The sequence below is a fragment of the Haliotis asinina genome, chromosome 4 (assembly GCF_037392515.1).
Source record: "Haliotis asinina isolate JCU_RB_2024 chromosome 4, JCU_Hal_asi_v2, whole genome shotgun sequence".
Taxonomy (NCBI): Eukaryota; Metazoa; Mollusca; class Gastropoda; order Lepetellida; family Haliotidae; genus Haliotis; species Haliotis asinina.
The window spans coordinates 38,949,991-38,963,586 of record NC_090283.1 but is presented as its reverse complement, the minus strand read 5'-3'; the positions used below and the strand labels follow the sequence as shown (position 1 = coordinate 38,963,586).

At 42.5% G+C, this 13,596-nt stretch overlaps 1 long non-coding RNA gene across 1 annotated transcript; it reads left to right on the top strand.

Annotated features, from left to right (window-relative positions):
* The first annotated feature begins 6,264 nt into the window (after nt 1-6,264).
* On the top strand, nt 6,265-7,135 carry LOC137282001 (uncharacterized). Its single transcript, XR_010956780.1, has 3 exons — nt 6,265-6,311; nt 6,496-6,544; nt 7,030-7,135. It is a non-coding gene; the product is annotated as an uncharacterized lncRNA (long non-coding RNA).
* Nucleotides 7,136-13,596: the final 6,461 nt, after the last annotated feature.

Genomic DNA, 13,596 nt, shown 5'->3' with positions numbered 1-13,596 from the left:
ATCCAGCTCTCCTCCCACTACACACCTGTCCCATATCTACCGCTCTTTACACCGCACACCTGTCACTCCTACCTTTATATACCTCTCCTCCAACTAAACACCTGTCACTTCTACCTCTATCTAAGTCTAGTCCCACTGGATACCTGTCACTTCTACCTGCATCTACTGTTTCTGTCAGTACACATCTGCCACATATATCTACCTCTCCTCCCAATGCATACCTGTCACTCCTATCTTTATATACCTCTCCTGCAACTACACACCTGTCACTTCTACCTGTATCTCCCTCACCTCCCACTGCATACCTGTCACTTTTACCTCCATCTACTGTTCCTGCCACTACACACCTGTCACTCCTACCTGTATCCAGCTCTAATCCCACTACACACCTGTCACATATCTACCTCTCTTCCCACTGCATACCTGTCACTCCTACCTTTATATACCTCTCATGCAACTACACACCTGTCACTTTTACCTGTATCTACCTCTTCTTAAACTGCATACCTGTCACTTTTACCTCCATCTACTGTTTCTGCCACTACACACCTGTCACTCCTACCTGCATCCTGCTGTCCTCCCACTACACACCTGGCACATATCTACCTCTCTTCCCACTGCATACCTGTCACTAGTACCTTTATATACCTCTCCTCCAACTACACACCTGTCACTCCTACCTGTATCCAGCTCTCCTCCCACTACACACCTGTCAAATATCTACCGCTCTTTACACCGGATACCTGTCACTCCTACCTTTGTATACCTCTCATCCAACTAAACACCTGTCACTTCTACCTCTATCTAAGTCTAGTCCCACTGGATACCTGTCACTTCTACCTGCATCTACTGTTTCTGCCACTACACATCTGCCACATATATCTACCTCTCCTCCCAATGCATACCTGTCACTCTTACCTTTATATACCTCTCCTGCAACTACACACCTGTCACTTCTACCTGTATCTCCCTCACCTCCCACTGCATACCTGTCACTTTTACCTGCATCTACTGTTCCTGCCACTACACACCTGTCACTCCAACCTGTATCCAGCTCTCCTCCCACTACACACCTGTCACATATCTACCTCTCTTCCCACTGCATACCTGTCACTCCTACCTTTATATACCTCTCATGCAACTACACACCTGTCACATTTACCTGTATCTACCTCTTCTCAAACTGCATACCTGTCACTTTTACCTTTATCTACTGTTTCTGCCACTACACACCTGTCACTCCTACCTGTATCCTGCTGTCCTCCCACTACACACCTGGCACATATCTACCTCTCTTCCCACTGCATACCTGTCACTAGAACCTTTATATACTTCTCCTCCAACTACACACCTGTCACTCCTACCTGTATCCAGCTCTCCTCCCACTACACACCTGTCCCATATCTACCGCTCTTTACACCGCATACCTGTCACTCCTACCTTTATATACCTCTCCTCCAGCTAAACACCTGTCACTTCTACCTCTCTCTAAGTGTAGTCCCACTGGATACCTGTCACTTCTACCTGTATCTACTGTTTCTGCCACTACACATTTGTCACATATCTACCTCTCTTCCCACTGCATACCTGTCACTCCTACCTTTATATACCTCTCATGCAACTACACACCTGTCACTTTTACGGGTATCTACCTCTTCTCAAACTGCATACCTGTCACTTTTACCTCTATCTACTGTTTCTGCCACTACACACCTGTCACTCCTACCTGTATCCTGCTGTCCTCCCACTACACACCTGGCACATATCTACCTCTCTTCCCACTGCATACCTGTCACTAGTACCTTTATATACCTCTCCTCCAACTACACACCTGTCACTTCTACCTGTCTCTACCTCTAGTCCGACTGTACCCCGTGACTTCTACTTTTACATACCTCTCATCCAATTACACACCTGTCATTTCAACCTGTATCTACCTCTCCTCCCACGGCATATCTGTCACTTCTACCTCCATTTACTGTTCCTGCCACTGCAAACCTGTCACTTCTACCTCTATCCAGCTCTCCTCCCACTATAACACCACTCACTTCTACCTGTATCTACCTCTCCTCCCACTGCACACCTGTCACTAATACCTGTATTAGCTCTCATCCCACCTGTCACTTCTGATTTTATATACCTCTAATCCAACTACACACCTGTCACTTCTACCTTTATATACCTCTCCTCCAACTTTAACACCTTTCACTCCTACCTGTATCTAAATCTCCTCCCACTGTACCCAGTCACTTCTACTTTTATATACCTCTTCCAACTACACACCTGTCCCTTCTACCTGTATCTAAATCTTCTCCCACTGCACATCTGTCACTTTTACCTCCATTTAGTGTTCCTGTCACTACACACCTGTCACATCTACCTGTATCCAGCTCTCCACCCACTATAACGCCTCTCACTTCTACCTGTATCTACCTCTCCTCCCACTGCTTGTCTGTCACTTCTACCTGCATCTACTGTTAATGCCACATGACACCTGTCACTCATACCTGTATCCAGCTCTCCTCCCACTACACACCTGTCACATATCTACCTCTCTTCCCACTACACACCTGGCACATATCTACAACTCTTCCCACTGCATACCTGTCACTAGTACCTTTATATACCTCTCCTCGAACTACACACCTGCCACTTCTACCTGTATCCACCTCTCCTACCACTGCATACCTATCACTTCTAGTTGTATCTTCCTCTCCTCCCACTGTCCCCCGTGACTTCTTCTTTTACATACCTCTCCTTCAACTACACAGTTGTCACTTCTATCTGTATCTACCTCTCCTACCACTGCACATCTGTCACTTCTACCTCCATGTACTGTTCCTGTCACTACACACCTGTCACTTCTAGTTCTCTCCAGCTCTCCTCCCACTATAACACCTCTCACATCTACCTGTATCTACCTCTCCTCCCACCTCACCTCGTCACTTCAACCTTTATATACCTCTTCTCCAACTACACACCCATCACTTGTACTTGTATCTACCTCTCCTCCCACTACACACCTGTCACTCGTACCTGTATCCATCTCTCCTCCCACTATAACACCTCTCACTTCTACCTGTATTTACCTCTCCTCCCACTGCATACCTGTCACTTCTACCTGTATCTACTCATCCATCCACTACACGACTCTCACTCCTACCTTTTTCCTTCTCTAATTCCATTACATACCTGTCACATATCTACCTTTCCTCCCACTGCATACCTGTCACTCCTACCTTTATATACCTCTCATCCAACTGGACACCTGTCACTTCTACCTGTATCTACCTCTCCTCCCACTGCATACCTGTCCCTTCTACCTGTATCTACTCATCCATCCACTAAACACCTCTCACTCCTACCTGTTTCCAGCTCTCCTCCCATTACACACCTGTGATATATCTACCTTTCCTCCCACTGCATACCTCTCACTCCTACCTTTATATACCTCTCCTCCCACTATAACACCATTCACTTCTACTTGCATCTACCTCTCCTCCAACTACACACCTATCATTTCTACCTATATCTGCCTCTCCTCCCACTCCATACCTGTCACACATCTACCTCTCCTACTACTGCATACCTGTCACTCCTAAATTTATATACTTCTTCTACAACTAAACACCTGTCACTTCTACCTTTATATACCTCTCCTTCAACTATAACACCTCTCAATCCTACCTGTATCTACCTCTCCTCTCACTGTACCCCGTCACTCCTACTTTTATATACCTCTTCCAACTTCACACCTGTCATTTCTACATGTATCTAAACCTCCTCCCACTACATATCTGTCACTTCTACCTCCATCTACTGTTTCTGCCTCTACACACCTGTCACCCCTACCTGTATCCAGCTCTCCCCCCACTATAACACCTCTTACTTCTACTTGTATCTACCTCTCCTCCCACTGCATACCTGTCACTTATACCTTCATCTACTCTTCCTGCCACTACACACCTGTCACTCCAACCTGTATCCAGCTCTCCTCCCACTACACACCTGTCACATATCTACCTCTCTTCCCAATGTATACCTGTCACTTCTACCTTTATACACCTCTCCTTCCACAGTAACACCATTCATTTCTACCTGTATCTACTTCAACTCCCACTGCATACCTGTCACTTCTACCTGCATCTACCTCTAGTCCCACTGGATACCTGTCACTTCTACCTGCATCTACTGTACCGGCCACTACACATCTGTCACATATCTACCTCTCCTCCCATTGCATACCTGTAACTCCTACCTTTATATACCTCTCCTACAACTACACACCTGTCACTTCTACCTGTATCTGCCTCTTCTCAAACTGCATACCTGTCACTTTTACCTCCATCTACAGTTTCTGCCACTACACTCCTGTCACTCCTAGCTGTATCCAGCTCTCCCCCCAGTACACACCTATCACATATCTACCTCTCTTCCCACTGCATACCTGCCACTACTACCTTTATATACCTCTCCTACAACTGCATACCTGTCACTTCTCCCTTTATATACCTCTCCTCCCACTATAACATCACTCACTTCTACCTGTTTCTACCTCTCCTCCCACTGCATACCTGTCACTTTAACCTGCATCTACTCTTCCTGCCACTTCACAATTGTCACTCCTACCTGTACCCAGCTCTCCTCCCACTACACACTTGTCACCTATCCAGATCTCTTCCCACTGCATACCTGTCACTAGTACCTTTATATACCTATCCTCCAACTACACAGTTGTCACTTCTACCTTTATCTACCTCTCCTCCCACTGCATACTTGTCACTTCTACCTGCATGTACGCTTCCTGCCACGACACACCTGTCACTCCTACCTGTATCCAGCTCTCCTCCCACTACACACCTGTCACGTATCTACCTCTCCTCTTACTGCATAGCTGTCACTCCTACCTTTTTATACCTCTCCTCCAACTACACACCTGTCAAGCATACCTGTATCCACCTCTCCTCTCACTACACACCTGTCACTCCTACCTGTATCCACCTTTCTTACTACATAAACGTCCTTCTTATCTGTAATTCCCTCTCCTGTTACACCCTTCTTTCTGTCACCGTTCCCATTACCTGCACACCCTGCAATTACCCACCCTCCCTCTTATCGAGACCCGACCCATGACCAATTTCTCTCCCTGATGTATGCCCTTTTAATATCTGTATTCAAAGAGGAACATATTGTCTGAGATATTTTTTTCATAATTCACTGTTGTTTTTGGAAGTAGTCACAAATAGTGGTCAATCGTTATAATGTGATACAATGGGATTGGCTTTGTTTTAATGCATTTTTTCTTTTTCTGTTGAAGCGGAATTAGAGAGCAGGTATTTCGAGGAGTCAGTGTACCATTCTTGATAATCCCTTCCTATTATTGAATTGAAGATATGTTGTAGACTGCACTATTTTAGTGGAATAGAGGCAGTGACATTTTCCTTTTCAGAATGGACGCCTTCCCCAAAAGTTCTATCTGCCAACAGCAGTTTACCTTGAAAAGTCCAGCTCCCTTCCTACTGCCCTGTCTACACGATGTATGTGAGACATGAGAGTATCAACAAAGTTATAAATGACACAGAGAATGCAAGCAGCGCTCTGAAGGAGGCCATCCACCACACTTTCCATTCTCTGAGGACATAACTCGACCAAAGAGAGAAGGAACTGATCATCGAGCTTGAGAATAAGACGAAGCAGGAACTGTCAAATCTGCACACCGAAAAGGTTACCTCTGAAGGCGAGAGTGAACGATGCAAGTGGATCTCAGACTATATCAAGACCGTTCTCAGATATCTTCAAACTCGGACTTTCTCACACTGGAGACTTCAATACAAGACACAACGAAGACGCACCTCGTATCACTTCCACCAGAGAGGCACAGGACACCTGCAGCCAAATTCAACACGAGGGGGCTGGATAACTTGAAATCCGACATCTCTGCCTTCAGATCTGTCAATGGACATGTTTCACCATCTGATAAGCACACACTTACATGTGCTTACTTCTTACTTTATGAATACGTCTTAATGTTTACAGTAATACTGATAGAACTTTATCAATAGTGAAAAGTTTGAAACCTTTTTTTATATCTTGCAATTATATAAAGAGCCCGTAAAATGGCTTATCGACGCTGTTTTTAGACATTTCCAATAACAATAATTCAGTGAAACATTTAAATCAGTTGAGGAAGCATTAGCTGGTTATCATGATATAAAAGGCTTGAATAGTGAACAGCTGTAGCTTATCTTACAGACAAAGGTACATAGACCGCCGAGTTCCATTTAATTGACACGAAGAACGCACGCAGGCAGGTAAGTACTTCTTAATCTGCAGACAAGCGTATATACGTCGCTTATTAGGTAACTAACATCAACATTTCACAATGTACATATTATAATGTTCACCTTGTCTGTAAACTGAGCTCGTATATTAGAGCTGAAACATGCCAATGTGAATCTAAGATCGCGACATTGAATTATTTTATCTCGTTTCAAGGTGAAGTCCCCGGAAGCTGTCAACGTTTCAACACCACTGCCACAGTTTGGTAAGGTTATTTTTCATTACCTTGAAAACATTTATAAAATAGAAAATAACAAAATTAAAAACACTACTGTTTACATCTTTTTTCCTCCTGCTATGTTATCAGAATGGATACATAGTTATTCTGATATATATCAGAAACACATTCCCAAACATCCTTATGATTTGAATAGAAATATTAACGAATGGTCACAAGTTAACGACATTAGCAAATACATAGCTTGGTAATCAACATTCGGGTTTTGTACAATATGTTATCCTGGTAGTGCGATATGTGTACACATAATGGACAAGGATCCTTCATATTATCATTACCCGACAGCAGTCACATTTTGTGTAAATCTTCAGTGTTAGACGGATCCAGATGCGTCGTGGATATGGTATGCTAAGATGGAGAACCCCCAAGTCCTGAAAATCGAACTTGCTCTTTATTTGTTCATGTCTGTAAGTAGTGATGGTTTTGTTCTTTAATCCTGAAATATTTTACAGATGCGGGGAGTAACACCTACAGTCTGCAAACAGAAACAAGGACCACGTTGACATTACTATGTGAGTCAAATCAGTCTAGTAGTTGTTGACGTTACACTACTGATGTGCGCGCTTCTCAAACAGGATATGTTACTGACTCTGCCCTAACGTGCAACCACTGGGATGTTGTACAGGACGCTGCGGAAATACTTTCACACTGAGCGCTTTCAGATAATATCACTGAAATCCATTGGGAGCCCAATTTTAGTCTCAGACATTTTCTTATCAAAGACATGGGAATGGTTATAATGCGTGTATGTTTTCCATCTTCTGATTGCATGGTAAGGCATTGGATTTAGACTCATTAAAGCATGGGCTCCTGGGGTTTGAGGGTGCGAGGTGTACCATCTCCAAGGATAAAGATCCAGAGGGACTTGAGGTGTTGGGAAGTATGGGGTTTGAGGGTGCGAGGTTTACCATCTCCAAGGAAAAAGATACAGAGAGCTCGAGGTGTCATGAAGTAATGGGTGTGAGGGTGCGAGGTGTATCCTCTCCAAGGATAAAGATCCAGAGAGCTTGAGGTGTCACGAAGGAGTCCACTTGTGACCGGCTGCAACAACCTTGTTTGCAGACTCTTTCAGTGGTGTCACCACCCTTAGTGTACAGTACACAAACCTGTGCACTTAAAAGATACGTCAGTAAGTGACCAGGTGGTGGCCAAAACGTGAAAACGTGAAAACATCTACTTGCGGGTACAGCAACGGCAGTACATTTGTACAAAGTACTGTGACTCTGTGTCCCAATTCACCCAGCTGTAAATGGGTACCTCATATGGATGTGAAAACCGCAATGACTTGGTGCACCTAATAACTGCAAGACTGGTATGGTCCCTAGGAAGTTGAAATTCATAATCAATTCAGGGCCGTAGGTAACTTTCTTTAATAAGGTGGTCACTATATAACGTTAAAAGAATCATATGTCAATATATACTCTGATGCATGAAAAAGTAACCTGTAAAATATTCCCCCTTGGAGACTATACTTAAAGAGCATTTATGCATAGTAAGTTAGCATGCCTAAACAATGAATACGATCAAATATATTCAGCAGATGATACAATTTTGTGTTTCTAAGCCGGAGTAAACGTTGAAACTGCAAGCTTAGTATTCAATGGAGTTTATAGCCAACATTTAGATTACCGACACAAATATTTTCACAGCGTTAAAATGTCTATTTATATCAGAATTCTAACACAATTCACACAGACGAAAATGGCAGCCGATATTCAGTGCGGTGTTTCACTGAAACGAGGTTGACAATAAAATGTCTAATTTGTTGTCTAAAGTCGGGAAATGCATTAAATTGTAAACAAAATGTATATTTTCATGTCCTCAACTACAACTGGACGCTGCTCGAGCCAACACAGACATGTGCCACGTAACTACAGACGGTCAGCTGGTCAACTCACAGCCCGCCAGACAACACAGACACAGCGGCAGGTTGCGGAAATATCTGGGTACATGTGCCTCCATCTCTATCCCCTTTCCTCCATCCCCTCTACTGTCACCCCTGCCCCACACACCCCATAGTACTGGAAGACACACTCTAGGGTGGGTGTGGTGAGTAGAGGGTGGTGGCTTGTCCTGGAGGTGGGTGTGGTGGAGGAAAGCCAGGTGGACAGTGAGATGTATGTTTGTTGACAGTGCCTCTCCTGGTGTGTCATTGTAGGGAGATGTGGCACACACCGGGGGTTCTCTGTACCAGGGTGTGGCAGCAGGGGGAGATGGGGAAGTGTTACAGTAACACAATATCTAACACACTCGGCACACAGGCCACCCTCCACTATGGCGTTGTGCTGGATGTGGGGAGGGGGAGACTCTCCTTCATCGACCTCGACAGAGAGGTTTTTTAGCCAAGTTGGATGTTGAGTGGAGGGAGTCTCTTCTTCCCGTGTTTGGTGCTGGGCCACCAGGTCTCTACACAGTCAACATGAAGGTGATAAGTGGGGCAGATATCACCATGACTGACGCCAAAACGTCACTTATCTATGACGCCTTGAATTGGACAATAAAATAATCACGGCATTGTGTAAACATGTAAGTGTGGTTTATTTATTTAAAATGTCAAATGTAAATGTAGTGATTGAGGCGGACGTATAAGGTGTTTGTCTATGTGTACAAGAATGTAACGTGGTCAACTAAATGTCGAGATGTTCAGATTCGATTCTGAAGTCAAAATTGAAACTGAAACATGGAAAAATGTAAGTTTGGGTGTCCACGTTTTCACGATACCCCACTTTACTAGCGTCATAGAGATAAACATACATACATACATACATACATACATACATACATACATACATACATACATACATACATACATACATACATACATACATACATACATACATACATACATACATACATACATACATACATACATACATACATACATACATACATACATAAATACATACATACATACATACATACATACATACATACATACATACATACAAAGAGACAGACAGTAGTGTAGTAATGATCACTGTAGAAGGTTCCTACGATGTTGGAACGGCCTGCAGGCCCAGCGCCGATTGGTATTGCATCTTGCCGGCAGTTTGAAGTATGTTCACGCCCTTGTAGCCCTCAGTATATTTTCTCCAAAAAGAGCCTTTCTCACTGACTTTGAGAATCATCCATGAGTGAGTGACGAGAACGATTAATTATAAAAATACAAATAAATTGATAGCACATACATTGTAAAAACCTGTCAACGAAGGACAGTAAAACTAACTGGAATACCACAGAGTAAAGCGTAAAACTAGTGATTAGACCTACAACAATGTATCTATAGAGGACAATACAATATAAACATGAACTATAGGTTGCCAAGAACTGAAGATAGAACACTATATTAAGGACCATGGAGACTTACAGTACATTTGCTTCCTGCCTATGCCTACATGGCTTGGTAACCAACAAAACATGATGTCGTACTGGCCAGTAGCAAGATCATTATACAATTCTATAATTTCTATTAAAAGTCGATGTTTACATAACAGGTTTTTAATTGCCTGGAGGCAAGAAAGAGAGTCTGAATAGGTTATATACTGTTTATGTCTAGGATGTCTTTCAATATATTTAAGAGCCGTTAATATAGCGTTTGCTTCTGCTGTGAAAATAGCACTGTTATCCGGTAATCTGAAATGCAGGATTATCCTCCTTAGAATATAGTTTTGTTATGTATTGTAAGGAGAGTTTTATACGTCGTTGAGTAAGAGATGGCTCAGCGGTCTCGACGTAAAGACTGCCAATAGGAGAAGTTCTAAATGACCCAAGACAAATCCTTAGACCTTGATGGTGGATAAAATCAAGTATTTTGATGGTGCTTTTACAGGCTTCCCCATACACGATGGAGCTATAATCAAGCTTCGAACGGATGAGAAATCTGTATAGGTGGAATAGGGCACTTTGGTCTCCTCCCCACTTAGAACTGGAAACAATTTTTAACAGATCAAGTGCTTTAAGGGGTTTAATGTGGGGTAGAAAAGTTAAGTATGAGTCGAAAATAAGACCCAAGAACTTGGCCTCCTTTACTACTTTATGCGGTTTATACTTTCTGCAGAAATGTAAACAATTTGTTTTTGTTATAGAAAATTTAAATTCGTTTCCAGGTGACCATTTTTCAATTATATTGAGACAGATCTGTAATTGCCAATCTATTGTATGCATATTTCTGCCTGTAGAAGAAACTTTAAAATCATCCAAGACTATTGGTTTTTATACTAAATAAAGACACAGACAAAATACTGCCTTGTGGAACACCCTCATGTTGATGAAAGTAGTCTGAGAGGGTTGATCCCACACGTACTTGAAACTGTCTGTCAGTTAAAAAATTAGATATGAATTGAGGCAAGCGACCTCTCAACCCAAAAGAGTGTAAATCTTTAAAAATAGCATGCTTCCAAGTAGTACCATATGCTTTTACAAATTCAAAAAGTTTGATACTGCATGTTGTTTTTTTTTAATGAAAGAATTTTTAACAAATGATTCAAAACGACCCAAGTGGTCAATTGTGCTTCGGTCTTTACGCAAACTACGTTGTATATCAGTGATGAGAGTGTTGGTTTCCAAAAACCAAACTAAGCAATTACTTACCATTCGCTCCATGGTTTTGCAAACGCAGCTAGTTAAGGAAATAGGTCAATAATTTGATGGATCTCTATAACCCCTGCCAGGCTTTGAAATAAGAACAACCATCATGGCTTTCCATCTTGTTACAGGCGGATCATCGGAAGGGTTAAGTGCTGTAAGTACTGTTGGAAAATGGTCACAACCATAGAGATCATTATGAACTGAGCATTCAAGTTCAATATAAACGTTTGAATCAGTGAGTGACAGGTCTAAAGAAGTACATGTTCCCGTTGCTGGATGTAAATATATGTCAGAGCCATCATTGAATGTACATACGTTATTATTAGATATAAACGCTTCAAGAACTTTCCCTTTATTGTTAGTATCAGGACTTCCCCGTAATGGGTTATGTCCATTGAGTTCACCCATTATGATACAAGAGTTTGGTAACTGGCCAAAAAAATCTTGAAGATCAGCCTGGCGAAGAAAGGAAGAAGGAGAGATATACAAGGAACAAAAACAAAAAGTTATATGTAAAGTAAGACAAACAGCAACAACCTGAAGAGTGGTTTTAAGAGGAACAGGGCTATGAATAATGCCTTGTATCACCAATATGGAAGATCCACTAGTAGTTTTGTCACCAGGGTGAGCAAAAGAATGATAAGAATGGTGTTTACGCAACTCAAACTTCTCATTTTGTTTGAAGTACGTTTGTTGACAACTAAATGCTGATATTTTAAAGTCCTGTGCTAGTAATTGTACTTCATTAAAATTGGTCCTAAGTCCTCTGCAATTCCAATGGATTAAGGAGTTATTGTTCATTTAATAGCAGGGTGTAGTACTGGGGACAGACTTTTCACCTTCCGAGGCGAACTGCTTCTATTTCGCGCATGGGAATGAAAAAGTCTTCTAAAAGTCGAAACTTCCTATGTGTTTGTACAGGATCACGTGATCCCTTTTGTACTCGATCAGAGTTTTGTCCGTAATCTACTTTTTGGCATTTTTTCACAACAGGAGATATTGTTTGCAAGCAACAACTGCAGAATATGGTACACCTGATGGCTGAGGGGAGGCTACATTTATTAAACGTTTTGCCTCATGATACCTGACATTCTTTTGGATTTGGATTTTGAATTTCATATTCACGTTTTCAGTCATGACATGACTTTGACGAAGACATGTGATCTCCCAGACATTTGACACATTTTGGAGAAGACAAACAGTCAGAGCCTTCATGATCATCTTTACCACATCTATAGCGTGTTGCACGATTCCCGCAGGATTGGGCACCGTGATCAAACTTTTGACACGGGTAACAACGAAGTGGGTTTGGAATATACTGTTCCACTTCGATGTTGCAATATCCAGCTTTTATGTACTCTGGGTGTTGGAGTTGTGAAAAAGAAATTAAGTATGTGTTGGTATTTAAAGTTTCTCCATTTTTCTTAAACGTGAATCGTTTAACACGAGTGACTCCTTGATTTTGATGTAGGCAAACGAGCGATCTCTGTCTCTCAAAATGCCTTTGCTACTGTTCAGAGACGTGCGGAGAACTGAAACTTCATTATTGATAAGCTGTTCTGTGGCAATGAGGGTAGCAGATTGTTTTGTCATTTGACACTCTATGAGGAGAAACCGTGATCTATTTTTTCTAACAGCTAACATCATCAACAAGTCAATAAATTGCTTTGGATGTCGCAAATGGATTTAGTTTTGGCGGTTCACCGTCAGTAGAATCCACTCCATGTATTTGGATATCTGTTTGTGGTGCTGTCCTCAAACACTCACGTAGTGCTCGTTTATGTTTTTGAGGTTGAGCCATGGTTAATAATAGAAAGTTCACGATCCCAGCTCCCCACCCTCCACCGAGTGTCACATATACACCAGTCGGTCTCCGACAGGCAGCACCAAGAATACTGAAATCGTATACTCCAGCAGAAGATTAATAAGAAATTAATCGATCCATTAGATTGGCCCATGAGCCACCGCCTTCTGGGCATAAATCTCTAGGCAAAGTTCATAACATCAGTTTTCAAATCCAAAAGTGTTATGTGAGTAAAAAGCCAAGACCAAAATTGAAACAATACAAAGTCAATCAATCAATCAAACTTTATTTCTGTACAAAGGTCATCGGTCCACAAAGTCAAATGTGTGCAATTACATGAATAATCCACGCAGAGGGCTTGGCATGTCCAGCCGATTGGTCGAGGCGGGCCCATTCGACCACCCGTCTAGGCGAAGTCAGGGCCAAAGTGGTGTGTAGAACAACAGGAACACAGTTGCAGGCCCCTATTGCCCTCAACCACAAGGATCCCTTCCTCCACCGACACAGGGCCGCAACCCTGGGCAAAAGGGTTGGTGGACCAAATATCCCCCCGGGTCCACAACGGGGGTGAACGGCTCTCAGCGTTACCAAACACCCACCAAGTTCCGGTACCTAACAGTTCTACTTT